Below are 16041 nucleotides of genomic sequence, written 5' to 3'. Positions count from 1 at the left end.
GGTTCTCAAATCATCGGCATTGGAGCCCCAGCAAGCGCTTTCCAGAGGAGTCTGGTTAACCAGTGTCCAAGGTCAGTCACTGTTTGCCTGAGAGCAAGCCAGGACAAGCCCCGCCCCCATGGACTTGGATCTTTCCGGAGCAGGTGTCCGCGCGAGGGCGGGGGGCGGCGCCAAGTCCCCAGAAGGCCCGGCTCTGCCCGAGGGGCCCGCTCCACCTCCGGGCGCTCTGCCAGCTAGAGCCGCACAGCCCGAGGCGTCTGAGAGCACAGCTTCGGTTTGAGGGGTGTCTGAGGACCTGAGTCCGGCCCCCGCGCCGGGCCAGCCCACCACCCGGCAGCCCCGGGGTCTCCCCTCCTCCCCGTCCCGCCCCTCGCGGTCCCTCGGCAGCCCCGTGGCTGCTGTCATCCTCCTTCGGGCTGCCCTGAAATGGGAAGAGGGACTTGCGGTCGCCTCCCCGCCAGAACGCAGGCTCCAGGAAGGCAGGAGCCTGTCCCCCTGTCTCCTCAGGGCACACCACGCGCCTTGGCTGAAGCCACCCTAGTGGACCCTGTAGGCGGCCACCCAGATGCTTCTCGGCCTGAAGCCGGCTCCACGAGCAGCACTGGTCCTTGCCGGCTCCGGGGTCATTTCCTCTCCGGGGAGAGGAAATCAAGGGCCTTACCTCAGCCCTCCTCCCCAGGAGAGTCCGCCTCCGAGGACTGATACCAACCCACTTCCCAGGAACCTCCACCCACTCGGGCTGCTCCTGGGAGTGGTCTGAGGAAGCAGCCCCTAACCTGAGGTTTCCACGTTGAACCACCCACTAGCCAGGTGCATTGAACCCCCATGATGGGAAGAGAGCCTGCAGAGGTAAGGGAGCATCCCCCCAGCGCTGTGGAGGCCTGGGAGTCCAGCAGGGGGCACTCTCTCTAGCATTTGAAAGGACTGGGATCAGTGGGCGGTTGTGGGGTGGCCAGGCCAGCAGATAAACACAACAAAGGCCAAGGGTGGACGTCAGAGGACCTCCTTGGAAGATCATAAGCAAACCCTTGTCTCTTGCAGCCAAAGATGGGAAAGAGCTGAGGACAGGCCTGAAGTTATTTCTAAGGGCAGCGGGGCTCCAGAGAAGGTTTAATTCTCAGCTCCAGGAAGGCTACTGTGCCCAGATCAGACGCCCGGCTGAGCAGGACTGTAAGATCATAAAAGCACATCTAGACGTTCCCATCGTGGCGCAGCGGAAATGCATCCGACTAGCATCCATGAGGACGCAGTTTCAATCTGGCCTCACGCAGTGGGTTAAGGATCCGGTGTTGCCGTGAGCTGTGGTGTGGGTCACAGACGTGGCTCGGATCCTGCATTGCTGTGGCTGTGGTGTAGGCCGGCGGCTACAGCTCCGATTCGACCCCTAGCCCGGGAGGGAACCTCCACATGCCAAGCGTGCGGCCCTAAAAAGACAATAAATAAATAGATAGACAAAAGGACATCCAGATTGATGTGCTCCAATATCTGGAATCCCCAGAGTCCCCTGAGTCTTCTGGGCTTGCAGAAGCAGTCCACTCCTCCCTGGAAAAGGCGAGCCCTCCCCCTTTTCTCGAAGACAGGATGGAGGCCACTGCGGGGTAAGACAACACACATCTTTCTCAGGCTCCTCCCCAGTAGCCCCCTCCTGCCCCTGGACCAGTCGCTAGGGTCCGGTCACAACACAACCTGGCTGGGCCTTCGGGGCCACTAAGGGAGCAAGGAAGGAACTAGACCTCACGGGAGCCGCAGGGCGCAGCAGAGCCTGAGGCCCGCGTGTGGGCGTCCCTCCCGTCCTGCTGGAACAGAAAGTTGAATGGGGAAGAGCTGGTCAATTGGGAGGATTTTTGCAACACAGGTTTCATGACCCTGGCAAGGACCCAGGAAGACAGGCCTGGGAATGTCCACTGTCGGTAGCTGGAAGCCTGCACAAAGCTGTGGCCTTCACGAGGTGAGGGAAGACCAGCATCCCTGCGCGGGAGATGCGGGGAGAAGAGTAAGGGCTCAGGGAAGCAGGCCTGCGGGGCAGATATAGGACGATATAGTATACATGGGATACGTGTACTGTACATATGGTGTATATAGTAGCTGCAGTACATCTGTGTCCTCTGCCGGCCAGGGCTCGTGGGAGGAGATGCTGCCGTAAGTCTGGGCTCCCTGGTAACAGCGAGGGTGACAGGGTCTCAGGATAACAGAGGCCACGTCGAGGTGCTTCCTGCTCAGAAGCAAGGTAGATACACTTACCGTGACGCGTGGCCAGGCCGGGGTGTTAGCCAGGAGGACCTGACGTGTGGACAGCTGTGAACATGGTCCCTAGAACACGGGGTCCTCGAGGCCGGATGGACGGGCTGCGCCAACAAGGTGTGTGCAACCAAAGATCTCACAGATGTTCTGGAGGGTGAGAGCACCTGTCCCGGTAAAAGGCCAGCATCCCTTGCCAGCTTTTCTGACCCCGGACCCCAGTGGCTGAAGGAAAGCCCAGATTCCCCACATCAGTGCCATTGTGTGTGGCCATAATCCCTCCCAGTCCTTCTCCAAAGGGACCTAAGGTCCCTCATCCAGGTCACCCTCCGCTGGGGGAGGACATACACAACCACTTCCAGGAGCACGGGGCACAGGGTCCTGGGGACCTGAGGTACCATCAGGGCCCTTATTAGAGTGAGGGTGCTCAGGGTTGGGTGGTGAATAGAGTCCTGGCCAAGGTTTGTTTAGGTTAGGTCTAGGTTTGTTTAGACTTTGTTAGGTGCACTGAGTCCACGGACCCACCTGGTGGTTGTTTCCCAAGCCCTTGGGTATGTGTGGCAGGTGGAATAACCTCTGCGTGGGGCACGTTCTGGGCCTGTGGAATAAGAGCTATAGAGTAGGGAAGCCCCCAACGCTGCCCCGCCCCAACCCTGGCCAAGATGGTCAACTGAAAACAGCACTGTACACTGCTGAGAATGCCAGTGGTTTTAAGAATGAGGTAGAGAAGATGGGGAACATACACAGTGGAATATTACTCAGCCGTAAAAAAGAACGAACTCATGCCTTTGGCAGCAACGCAGATGGACCTAGAGATTATCACACAAAGTGATGTAAGCCAGGCAAAGACAAATGCCATATGATATCACTTGTATGTGGAATCTGAAAAAAAGGATACAAAGACATTTATTTACAAAACATAGACTTATAGAAAGCAAACTTATGGTTACCAAAAGGGAAAGGGAGGGAAGGATAAATTAGGGGTTTGGGATTGACAGATCTGCACTATCTGCATATCTGCATATATTTTATATATAACAGAGATATAACCAACAAGGACCTACTGCATAGCACGGGGAACTAGACTCAGCTCCTTATAATAACCTACAATGAAGAAGAATCTTTAAATGTATACATATATATATATATATATACAGAGAGAGAGCTGAATCGCGTGGCTGTATACCTGAAACAAACACAACACTGTAAACTATATTTTAAGAAAAAGTAAAGAATGAAAAAGAATGGGATATACCCCATTCCTAAAATGGATCGTTTCACCATCATATAGCCATTTAATTAATCATAGGAGTCTAATGCCTGTGAAATCAGATGAATCCTGCAAAACCCAAGCAGGTAGTAGCCCCAGCTGTGGTGTCTTTGCTGGAGCAGGAAACACATTCTCAAGTCCATGGTCCACAGCCAATACATTCTTTTCCATCCTTACGAAAAAGGAGGACCAGCGGCAGTTTACATTCGTGTAGCGGAGACAAGGGGACGAATTGCCATCCATCTCGCCCCAGGGTCGTGTTAACCCTCGTCTCTCTGTCCTGACAGAGTCTGGACTCCCTGGGCGTTCTGCGTGATTCCCTGTTGCTCCAACACCTTGCGGATTTCATACTAATTAAACTGGATGAGCCAGAGGACAATGCACCAGGGGCTCTGGTGAGACACGTGCTGCAGAGGGCGGGAGAGAGCCTACGAAGGGCCGGGGGCCCGCTGCGTCCGTGTGTAGGAGTCCAGCGGTTCGGAGCCCAACACTCACCTCCTCCAAAGAAAAGACAGACCCTGCATTTTGCACGCCCCTCCACGAAGAAGGCCCTGCAGGCCTGGTGGCTTCCTCAGATGCTGGAGGCAGCACGCGCCGTTCTTGGAAACACTGCCCAGACCACAGTGTGTAATGACATCCGCAAAGCCCCTCCGGCCCACGTACCCTAACATCTTCGTAGGTTTGGGGGATTAGGACGTGAACACCTTTGGGGGCCATCATTCTGCCCGCCACCCTGGAGCAGCCCACTGGGCTGTGCATTTTGTGTAGAAAGAGAAGTGACCTGAGCGTATTCACACCCCTGGACAGCGACAGCAGGCGACAACAGGCAACAACAGGTGACAGCTGGCGGCAGCAGGCGACAGCAGACGGCAGCAGGCTTGGCTGTGGGTTGGAATCAGCACGCCTTTCCTGTGGGCCGTGCAGTGAGCACCGTGGTGGCCGGGTCACAGGACCACACGGGGCCCAGAGGCATGATGCCTACCCCAAAAGGCCGACCGGTTACAGCAGCAGCTGAAGTTCCACCCAGCAGCACCCGAAAGCAGAGTTAGCCTCATTCTAGCACCTTCCCTGGAGGAATCCCGCAGCCCTCGGTGGAAAGTTGGCCCAAAGGGGAGCCGTGCTTCCTCCTGACTGAATCGGCGCCTTTTCCAAGCGTGGATTTCTTCTCCTGCCCTGCTGCTCCCTCTCTGAGGGTTACGAGAATGTTCCACGTCAGATCTGGAAGCCCACGCCCTATTGCTCCAGACCAAAGGATCTACCTGACAGCAAAGGAGGTGTGAGCTGGGGCTCGTCAGCCTGGGAGTCTTGGAGTCTGTTTCCCACTCCACCCAGAAGCTGCCCGTCCAGGGGAGTGATGGAGCGGACCTCTTCAAGGCCAACCTGAGGTCTCAGGTGGGAGAAAATACCCTGTAAGGACCGCATCCTTTAGGACACGGAATATACCCTAAAGCAGTGAGCAGCATAACCTGCTGTCTTGGAGTTCCCTGTTGGCTCAGTGGTTGAAGGATCCAGCATCGTCAGGGCTGTGGCTCTGGCTACTGCTGCAGCGCAGGTTCCATCCCTAGCCCGGGAACTTCTGCATGCCTTAGGTATGGCCAAAAGCAGAAACGCACTGTCTCCAGCTGATAAAATGCACGGGTCTGGGGACCAAGGCGTAGAGGCAGTGTCCTTCCTTCACTTCCGGCCTCACTGGGAGAATGTGCGCTTCTCCTCCGGAAGGAAACCGCTTCCACCACCGCACACAGCACCAGTGCCACCCCACGGCATGCTGGCGGTCCCCAGTCACTCTGGCTTCTTTGTGCCCGGAGACAGCAGGCCAAAAGAGAAGTCACCCCCAGAAGCTGGGGTCCCAGGGTAACATCTGGCCTCCCCAAGCAGAGACAAATGGAAACTTTAGGAATTGGGATTGTGTTTTTAAAATCACCTTTCAATAAGCTGTAAGTTCAGCTGCATGGATTATGAAACCCAAGCCACTATTGTGCACAGTGCACACCACATACTTTGGGGGGAGGAGATAAAAGATAAAAGCAGGAAGGCCCAGGGTCGCATCCCCTGAGAGACCTTTCATGCCCTCTCAGCTGGTCCCTTAGCCCCTCCACCCAGTCCCTTTCTCAGGCCACCCCCTGGGGATCATTTTGAGGGTCAGACCCCAGACGTGCCTTTGACCTTCCCCCGCCTCCTCCCACACGGCCGCACCCCTGACCTGCGCCGGCCCCTCCCCCAATCCCACTCCGATTCCCTGCTTTGTCCCTCCTGTTGGTCTCTGGTCCCCAAACAAGCCTGTTTACCACCTTCTGAACAAGACTTGGTGTCTTCCCTCTGATGCACTCGCTGTCAAATCAAACCAACAGTGTCAACACACAAATGGCACAAGTCAGAGAAACAGGAAAATAACATGTCTTCATCGCAAGGCAAACAAAAGCCGAGGCAGAGGTCCAGGCACGGTGCGCTTCCTTGGCAGGGCACTCTTTGGCTAACAGCTTAGGTGTCAGTCTTGTCCACACACTTGGTTCAGTCCCCAGAGACACATTTCGCATGTGTCCAGCAATTACGATGAAGTTAGGACAGATGGCGCTGGGCACAATGCCAGCATCTAGAAGAAAGCAGGGCCGTGTCAGGCAACAGCCGCTAAGGGAGACCAGGCCCACCCCTGGCAGAAGCACGCAATATTTTGAGTTAAAGTAATGATCTTTATTTTATCTTATTTTATTTTATTTTTTTGGAGCTGCACCTGTGGCATATGGAAGTTCCCAGGCCAGGGATCAAATCGGAGCTGCAACTGCCGGCCTACACCACAGCCACAGCAACACCAGATCCAAGCCGCATCTGTGACCTATGCTGCAGCTTGTGGCCATGCTGGATCCTTAATCCACTGAGCGAGGCAGGGGTGGAACTCGCATCCTCGCGGAGACTATGTTGGGCTTTTAACCCACTGAGCCACAGCGGGAGCTCAGCAAGTGGTTTTATTGAAATGCAATGACATTTTACAACCAGTCAAAGCCCGTTGCACTTGCTGGGACTCAGGAGGATCTTGGCAGAGGCCGCGTGCACTCAGCTCGGCCTTCCTTGAACCTCTCTGAAAGGTGGGACCCGGCCGTGTGCGAGAGCGCAGCCTGGCGCCCGCATGGCACCGCCACCCCCAGGAACCCGGCCTTCGCACACCTTGAGTCCCAGTTACCAGCAGGGGGCTGGGCTTTCAGGGCATTTCCATTGTCCCCTGTTGACTTTATGTCTCAAAACAGGTTTAAATTATGACCGAGACAAAATCTTGTAAATTTTCCAGAAAGAAAGGAGGTGAGATTTCAGGGGAGAGCCGCAGCCGAGCTCCCTTCCCACCCGCTAAGCCCCCATCATTTCTCTGAAAAACAATCTGGCCCAACTGGAGAGGCCTTTCGGGGCTTCTAGACAAAGCGAACAAAGGTGGTTGCTGAAAATGGGTCAGTTTTTGATGTGTCAGTGAAAGACTGGTCCCTTACGACAGGCGCATGCGCGTGCGCGCGCACACACACACACACACACACACACACACACACACACACGTGTGTCTCTGGGCCATGCAGCCGGAGGCCCAAAGCCACCAGGGACAGACACGGCTCTTTCACGTGTCCCGCGGCCTTGACCTCAGCACCCTCCAAAGACCGGGAGGGACAATTCCCAGTGACAGAAGCTCCACGCCCCAGCCCGCAGGGCGCTCACCAGCAAAGGGTGGCTTCGAGGAGGGCCCATCTCTGGAGTTACACAGATGTGGCCTGAAACCTTGGGGACCCAAATAGTGAGAGGGAGGGAGGTGAGAAAGATCGCCCAGGAATTATCGCCCCTGTGTGTACAAGCGAAAGAGAGCTTGGAGAACACGCGAGGAAGCTTTTCACAGCACCCACCTGACAGAAATAGGTCCCCGGCACCCCCCTCCCCACGCTCTCCCTGCAGCATGTGTTTCACATGGTTGTGCGTGTAAGGTACACGCCCCGGACTTCCTGTCCTGGCGCAGTGGAAACGAATCTGACTAGGATCCACGAGGTTCGATCCCTGGCCTGGCTCAGTGGGTTAAGGGTCCAGTGTTGCCGTGAGCTGTGGTGTAGGTCGCAGATGGGGTTTGGATCTGGCTGGGCAGTGGCTGTGGTGTTGGCCAGTGGCTGCAGCTCTGATTCGACCCCCGGCCTGGGAACCTCCACATGCCGCAGGTGCGGCCGTAAAAAAAAAAAAAAAAAGATACACAGCCCCCAAAGCACAAATTCTGCTTTCTTTGCACATTATCACCACATCTTTTGTTGGTTTCATCAATGTAACCGCTCATCTTTTTTTTTTTTTTTTTTTTTTTTTTTGCCTTCTGTAGCGGGTGTGTCCTGGCCTGGCTCTTAAACCCCCAGCGTCTGGTGTGTTCCATCCCACTGGCAGCCACGGCTCTCACTGCCATGGTTTGCTGCCCCGTGGCTGCCCCTGCTCTCACTGCCATGGTTTGCTGCCCCTGCTCTCACTGCCATGGTTTGCTGCCCCGTGGCTGCCCCTGCTCTCACTGCCATGGTTTGCTGCCCCTGCTCTCACTGCCATGGTTTGCTGCCCCGTGGCTGCCCCTGCTCTCACTGCCATGGTTTGCTGCCCCTGCTCTCACTGCCATGGTTTGCTGCCCCGTGGCTGCCCCTGCTCTCACTGCCATGGTTTGCTGCCCCTGCTCTCACTGCCATGGTTTGCTGCCCCGTGGCTGCCCCTGCTCTCACTGCCATGGTTTGCTGCCCCGTGGCTGCCCCTGCTCTCACTGCCATGGTTTGCTGCCCCATGGCTGTCCCTGTCATTTGTCTGTCAGATGTTTTCTGTGGATCGTTTACTGTTTCCCCATCTGACTTTTGATTGGTTGCCTATTTCATTTGTCATTTCTGCGACGGTTTGGACAATAAATCTAAGCTTGCTAAAGCTCCAGAAGTGGTTGTTCAAAATAGCATGAAACGCATCTTTATGTAATTATTGAAGATGAATACTAGGAAATGAATAGGAGTCAAATAAAAATAGTACCGTCACAATATGAAGATGCAGTGTCTTTGTCTTATCCTGCTCTTGCCCCAACTCTCCATCTCTGCTGGGCTTACAAAGCAAAGCTATCGTGCTTTATTTTCTTATTGTTTTTTTAATGGACATGCCCACATGGCGTATGGAAGTTCCGAGACCAGGGACTGAACTTGAGCTGCAGCTGTGGCAACGCCAGATCCTTTGACTAACTGTGCTGAGCCAGGGATTGAACCCATACCTCCACAGAGACCTGAGCCACTGCAGTCGGAATCTTAACCCCCTGTGACACAGAGGGAACTCCAAGAAAGCCATTTTAGAATGATGCTATTCAAAATTAATTTTTTAGTTCAACATGTGCAAATCAATCAAAGTGATCCTCTAATCAACAAAAGAAAGGACAAAAGCCACGCAATCATCTCAGTACATGCAAGAAAAAGCATTCAATAAAATTCAACATCCGTTTGTGACAAAAACTCAAAATGAATTTTTATTTACATTTAGTAGTTTATAACACTCAAAGCATATTTTTATAATTATAAAATTATTATTATAAGTGTAGATTATCTAGAATTTATAATTTATATATATATATCACGTAGTGAATACTTATAGGATATATGAAGGACCCTGAAAAATCGAAAGAAGAAAATGAATGTCTCCCATATTCCACAACCCAGAGAGAAATCCATGTAAAAGCTTTTTTCTCTCCTTCTTACTGTAAAAGTTTGTTTATGTTTTTGCTTTTTCTTTTCAAGGCTGCACCGGCAGCATATGGATGTTCTTGGGTTGAGGTCGAATGAGAAGTGTAGCGGCCAGCCTATGACAACGCCAGATCCGAGCCACATCTGTGACCTACACCACAGCTCACGGCAACACCAGATCCTTAACCCACTGAGCAAGGCCAGGGATCGAACCCCGTGAGCCACACTGGGAACTCTCAGTATAAAAGTCCGGCTGTGCCTTTCTGGTTTTCTCCCAGGATACACTCACACAAACACACTCCGGTAGAAACACAGGCTGTTAATTGTGCGCCTCAGCTGTAAGGTGAGTCCCTATTCTTTCAATACACTGCCAGGCTCAACCTCCCAGGCCACTGTTTGTGCCCAAGGCCAGGGTGCTTGGGCACAGCTCGTCCCCTGCTGGCCAATCTTACCCCTACCACGGAGGAACAAGCTGTTAGGGACCCTGGGACCTCTCAGGGACCTCCTCCTGGCCTCGGACCCTGAGGGCTGGAATCTATTTGGGGCTTGAACGCCAAGGTCAGCCCAGACTCTGGCTCTGGGCTCAGATGGGAGAGGCAGGGGCAGGAGGACACCTCCCAGAGGGCAAGGGTCACTCCCTGGCGACAAAACAGGGGTGTCTGGAGAAGAGCCCTGGCAGCCTCTTCCTCCTCGTCACTGAGCACAGGCACCCTATTTTCACTGGGACCCTGACGGCGCCAACGCGTGCGCCCCCACCCAGGGGCTGGACACCTGAGCGGTGTCCTCATGCCGACAATAGATGGTGTGGCCACGGGGAGCGGGGTGCCCTGACTGAGGACGGGCCTGTCCCTGCCACCAACAACGTCTCAAGAACCCAAGCCAGGCTGACAGCAGCCTCCTGGCACAAGAAGCCGGAGGCCTCAAAACCCCAAGCAATGTGTGTACAATGAACACGTTACTGAGGCTACTCGGCAGCAATGGCCTCTTTTTAAACCTTCTAGAGAAAGAGCTCTGGAGAAGAGCCCTGGCAGCCTCTTCCTCCTCGTCACTGAGCACAGGCACCCTATTTTCTCCCTTCCTTCTTTCCTCCCTCCCTCCCTCCCTCCATCCCTCTCTCTTTCTTTCTTTCTTTTTGCTTTTTAAGGCTGCACCTTCAGCATGTGGAGGGTCCGAGGCTAGGGGGCGAATCAAAGCTGCAGCCACTGGCCTGCACCACAGCCACAGCCACGCCAGATCTGCGCTGCATCTGCGACCTACACCACAGCTCATGGCAACGCTGGATCCTTAACCCACTGAGCGAGGCCAGGGATCAAATCTGGGTCCTTATGGACACTAATGGGGTTCCTTAACTGCTGAGCCACGACGGGAACTCCAAAGTCACCCTATTTTCTAAAAAAATGGGTACATTGGCCATACGGGCTGCATCTGGTCGGCGGAGCGGGGGTGGGGGGGGGGTGGAGGCCTTTCCAGATGTGGCCTCGGTAGCATTGTCACTTTCATAGGAGAGTCACGTAGGAGCTTGAAACTGGCTGTGGTGGGGATACTTACACCATGACAAACTCGTTTGCCAAAAGTTTGGTTGTTAAACTCTTACCAGACCACAGGGGCGTCATCCTGAGAAATGGTCAGAACCAGCTCATGGTATTCTTGCCGCAGGGGTCTCCTCTGGTCGCCAGACCAGCCTCGCAGGCCTCCGCCCGCCCCCCCGCCCCCCCACAGACTCTGAAGACCCCCACCACACACGACCCGGCAGGTCCCGCAGGCACAGGTCAGCCAGGCCTGCGAGCCCCGGAGCCTGGGCCTGGTCCTGACAGGGCTTGTGGGCCCCGCCGCAGCCGCGCTCATCCCCGATCCTCCGCGTAGGCCTGGAACCAACGACGCGCGCCAGCGTCGGTCCCGAGAAGAAACAGGCATCATTCTGCAGAGCACCTGCTCCAGGTGAGGCATCCAGACTGTTCTCTGGGAGGAGGAGGTGATTGCGTCTGCCAGCCAGGAGGCTCCTGGGAACCTGGGGCTTGGAAACTCTGGGTTCCTCTACCCAGTGCCCCATCCATGACCCCGGATCATTCCCTACCTGACTCCTGACCTTGACCTTACCGACCTGTCAAGCCTGTGGCTTTGGTCTCCTTTGTAGCTTGGGAACCTCATCAGCAGAATCTAGGCCTGATTTCCCCTGGTCTACCCAGGGGCTGTGAGATGTGACCCGCTGGGCTGCAAAGAGGCCCTCAGGCTCACAGAGTGTGTCTCAGGCCGGCAGGGACCCGCCCCAGGCCTCCCGTGTCCTTTTTCCAAGGTCTCCAGCACCAGCCTAAGGCGTCACCCTTCTCTGTAATCAGTGTCATTACCCTTGTCCACATCGATGAAGCATCACACCTGCTCCATCTCCCAGAGCCTGGCTCTCCACCTGCCCCCCGTCCAAAAGGACCACAGGCAGAAACCTGAGCGATTGTACCTGCCACCACATGGTAGATTATTACCCGGGGTCAGTAAGTGGCCAGGTAGTAAATAACCCAGGCTCTGCGGACCCTCTGCCATCTCTGTAGCATATTCTCTCTCTCTCTTTGGTTTTTGTTTTTTGGCCATACCCATGGCATGTGGAAGTTACCTGGCCAGGGGCCGAACCTGCACCAAAGCAACCCGAGCCTCTGTGGTGTCAACACCGGATCCTTAACCCCCTGCGCCGCCAGAGAACTCCTGCAACACTTTCTTTGGCTTTTGCCTCTCCTTTTTCCTTTCAAAAAATATAACAACCAGAAGTTCCTGAGTGGTGCAGTGGGTTTAGGATCTGGTGCTGCCGCAACTGCGGGACAGGTTTGATCCCTGGCCCGGGAATTTCCACATGCCGCAGCTGCAGCCAAAAAATTAAAAATTAATAGAGAAACCATTCTTGGCTCAAGGAGGTGGCTGGACATTGGTTGTTACAAGCCCACTCACCCCTGGGGTGGGGGGGCTCTGAGACAGGTGGGCAGTTCAATTCCAGAACGAAAGCCTGAGGGTCTCCTCTCAGGACCGATTTCCATTCTCCAGGCTGTTAGTTTAGGTTCTCTAGAAAACAGAGCCTGCAGAAAGGCAAAGAACCAACACTTCATCCGGAGGCACAATCCCGGGGCAGCGAGAGCAAAGGAACAGGAACGGAATCGCAGAGTAAGGCCTTTCCACGGCCTCTGCCTCCTGATGCAGCGGGAGGCTCACGTGCTCAGCCCGGGGCGTCTCTGGACCCCTGAGGGAGAACCCAGCCTAAGAGTTTTGCTCACCCAAGGGCAAAGGGCATGGGTGGCTGAGGGTGGCTGAGCCGCTCTCTCCCGCTCCTGCCTCCCACGGCTCCACCCAGGGGCGCAGGAGAACCTGCTCACAGCTGTCAACGCGTGACCTTTGCGGGGCGCCCCCTGGGCCCCCAGGGCCTTGGATCCCTCCCCTTTCCAGTGTTCACGATGATTAGGCTGCCATCCCCCTCCCCACCCAAGGGAGCAGAGGACCAGGGCCGCATTCTTCATCTTTCAGTTCGAAGGACGCAGACAGGGTGTGGGGAGGCAGCACCAGGACTAGCCAGGCAGAGGGGACCCTATGGCCACAAGCATCCCCTCCAGGACATCCCCGCTGACACCCTTCGGCATTGTCCGCAGGTGGTATGCCAGCTCCCCAGCTTCAGTGCCCAATCCATCAGAGGGGCAAGAAGCTTTGCAGGGGGGTAGGGGGCACGGAGGTGAGGGTGACAGGCTCTGCCCTGGGGACGCCTTGGCCCCAGCCTGGCACTTGCTGCTCCTCCTAGTGCTCACATGAATCTTCCTTCGCCATCCTCCACCCCGCCCCCACCCACGTCCTTCCAGCGGTCCTGCACCTGCTGCTGCGCCCCGAGTCATTCTTCTTGGTCTGGCGGCCTCCCCCTCAACCCCCACAGGGATCGGCCACCCGGCCTGGGAGGGGCAGGTCCCCTCTCTTGGCTCCGCCTTCCTACTCAGGCAGAGATCTTGGGGGCTGTTCCCTCCCAGGCAGTGCCTCCGGCCTGGAGGAGCAAAGCCAAGGACACGCGGCTTGGGGGCGCCACCAGGTTAAATCACTTGGCATTTCCTGACTCCCAGCGTGTGGTCAGGGCTCCTCTCTGTTCCACAAAGTTCCCTCAGGGATGCCATGGCCTCAGTGGGGTGTCCTAGTTCATCTCAAGGCCCCAAGGGGCTCCCTGGGGGAGGGGGGCGGTGGCAGGGGGGAGGTTCTCCCGCTTCCCTAGAGCACCAGCTCCAAGACACAAGTGGGGCTGCCTGGACCACTGACTTGGTGCCACGGTTCCTCCTGCCTCACCCCCAGCACCACTGCTGATTCTCATCGTGCAGACAAACCCTCCAGGCTTTCCAGGGCCAGGGTGCTGGTGGCAGCAGTGCCAGAGGGAACCCAGCCCTGTATGCCCACCAACGCAGGGTCTTTTTGCAGCGTGGGCCCCAGAAGCTCCGGCAGGGCCATGGGGTGGGGTCTTCTAGTTTCCCTTCCTCCCCCCTCGAAGGCTGTGATCTGCGGAGGAGTCGGGGATGGGCACATGGCACCTTCCCCAAGGGACCACCGTGTGCCCCAAGGCTGCTGCTGTCACAGCTAAGTCGTCTGGCCTCCTGCCTTGGTGACTCAGCCAGATGACCTGTTGCCACCCCCAGAGGGGGCTCTGTGCACTCTGAGGGAACTAGTCAAACCCCCTTGTTGCTTCCAAAAAGGTTTGGTCTGGGCACAAGTGGCGTTTTTTCCACGCTCGGCACCAAGGACAAGCAGGAGCCAGAACCAGTATGGCAGGTAACACCCTAAGCGGTAAGGCCGCGTTACTGGAGGGAAAGCTTAGAGGGAGAGGCTCAGGCAGGACGCAGAGCCCTGCCGTCCAGAAGAGGCCCTGCGGGCGGCATGGCCACATGGGCCAGTGGTGGGTGGGGATCCCTCCAGCCAGACCCCACCCCAGCCCTGTGGGCACCGTGAGCCTCTATGAATTTAAGGGGCTGAGGAGGGTGCACGAGCACCTGGCCAGCCTCAGCACCGGTGCAGATTTGCGGTGGGGACAGTGCTCTGGAGATGACAGGGACATCGGAGTTTGGACTCCAGTGGCCCGGTTCCCAGGCTCCGCAGGGGCGGGGCTGAGAGCCCGGCTGCGGGATCATTCTGCAGACCAGGCTGTCTGTCCTGGAGGACCTAAGACGCAGCCTTCGTGCGTCCCCACATCTAGGGCGACTTTTGCAAAGGGGGTCTGGACACACGCCCCATGGGCTTTTGTGGATAAAATAAGAGAACGTATGGAGTTCCTGTCGTGGCACAGTGGAAACGAATCCTACTAGGAACGATGAGGTTGCGGGTTCGATCCCTGGCCTCACTCCGTGGGTTAAGGATCCAGCGTTGCCATGAGCTGTGGTGTAGATCGCAGACGCAGCTCGGATCCTGTGTTGCTGTGGCTGTGGTGTAGGCCAGAGGCTACAGCTCCGATTTGCCCCCTAGCCTGCGAACCTCCATAAGCCGTGGATGTGGCCCTAAAAAGACAAAAAAAAAAGGAAAGAAAAAGAAAAAGAAATAAGAAAAAGTCGGTAGCGTGCTTAGCCCGATCCCCCCACGCGGCCAGCAGTGCTCATTCCTGGCTCGTCCACGGGCTGAGGGCACCCTGAGGTCCAGGCCAGTCTGAGAATGTGGAGCCCACCTCAGCCTCCTGAAGGATCGCAGACCCTGACAGGGAGGGTCAAAGCACGCAGGGGCCCAGGGCTGGACGCTGCCCCAGGACATCCACGTTTGGGGGGGCACCAGCTGGGCCACCCCCAGCACCCCCCCAGCCATGCTGGCAGAACCACGCTTAGATGACAGCCTGGGGACACACCCCAGGTGGAGGGTGACAGGGCAAGAAGCTGCTGCAGGGGCCTGCCTGCCTTCCAGGTCCATGGCCCCGAAGACCAGCTGGATGGCCAACCAGTGCCAGACTTTTCCCCTCTGAAGAAAGAGGCAGCTTGGACATGGGGTCACCTCAGACATGGGGAGCCTTGTTGGCAAGCTGTCTTTCTTTGGGCCTTTCCAAAAAAGCACAGGGTAGTAACGGCCCAGAAACTCTGGCAAGGGCGCTCAAGCCTCCACAGACCAGAAAACCTGACCCTTAGCTCAGCCCTCCAAGTCCCGAGCGACCTCCCCTGCCCACCGCCGCTGCCCTCACCTCGCTAAGTGCACAGCTCTCCTCACCCAAGGCTCTGGGGTATCGTTTAGTGGCCTTGTGACCAGGAAGTTTGAAGTTTTAGTCCTTTCTCAAATGACACGATAGCAAACAGTTTTTTGGCTCCCGTTAAAACCGTGCCTTTTAACTGCAAAACCGACGGTAAGAGAATCGAGTTGGGTACACATTTGATCCCTGGATTCCTATAGCAATGGAGAAGGAGCACGTAAAAAAGGCACTAGTTTTTGTGCTCATTGTATTTTTTAAGACAGAATGATGAGGGAAGCAAGTCTGTATGCAGCGTTGTACCGCCTAGAGACAAACCTATGGTGATTTAGATTATTTGCGGATCTGCAAAACAGATTGGGTTTATTTGGGGGAGAATATTTTAAAATAATAATTGCCATGACTAAAAGTCATTGCACCTACGTATGATTTTTAAAGACTCTCAGCAAACTATAACAATAGGTAGGCCTTCCCTGGTGGCTCAGGAAGTTAAGGATCTGGTGGTGTCATTGCTGTGGCCCGAGTTCAATCCCGGGCCCCAGAACTTCCACATGCCATGGGCATGGCCCAAAAAAACTATAATAATCTATGAGATAACACTTATGTTAATAATAATATGATAAAAGACACGCTCTCTTTATGACAAGGACACCTATGAAACACTAAACACC

General features: G+C 55.6%; 1 long non-coding RNA gene across 2 annotated transcripts; it reads left to right on the top strand.

Moving 5' to 3' along the window:
- Window positions 1–219: 219 nt before the first annotated feature.
- Window positions 220–5810, top strand: LOC146396234 (uncharacterized). 2 transcript variants are annotated; one of them, XR_014829108.1, is made up of 3 exons: window positions 220–849; window positions 1042–1948; window positions 3796–5810. It is a non-coding gene; the product is annotated as an uncharacterized LOC146396234 (long non-coding RNA). The 2 variants fall into 2 exon arrangements; XR_014829107.1 differs by having other exon boundaries at window positions 236–849; window positions 1042–1598.
- Window positions 5811–16041: the final 10231 nt, after the last annotated feature.

Source organism: Sus scrofa, chromosome 15 (genome assembly GCF_054392235.1).
Source record: "Sus scrofa isolate SSC_HxYL_T2T_F1_AM1 chromosome 15, Sscrofa_HxYL_maternal_Yorkshire_Landrace_v2.0, whole genome shotgun sequence".
NCBI classification, from domain to species: Eukaryota; Metazoa; Chordata; class Mammalia; order Artiodactyla; family Suidae; genus Sus; species Sus scrofa.
Note: the sequence above shows the minus strand (reverse complement) of the source record. Positions and strands in the feature narration are given on the sequence as shown.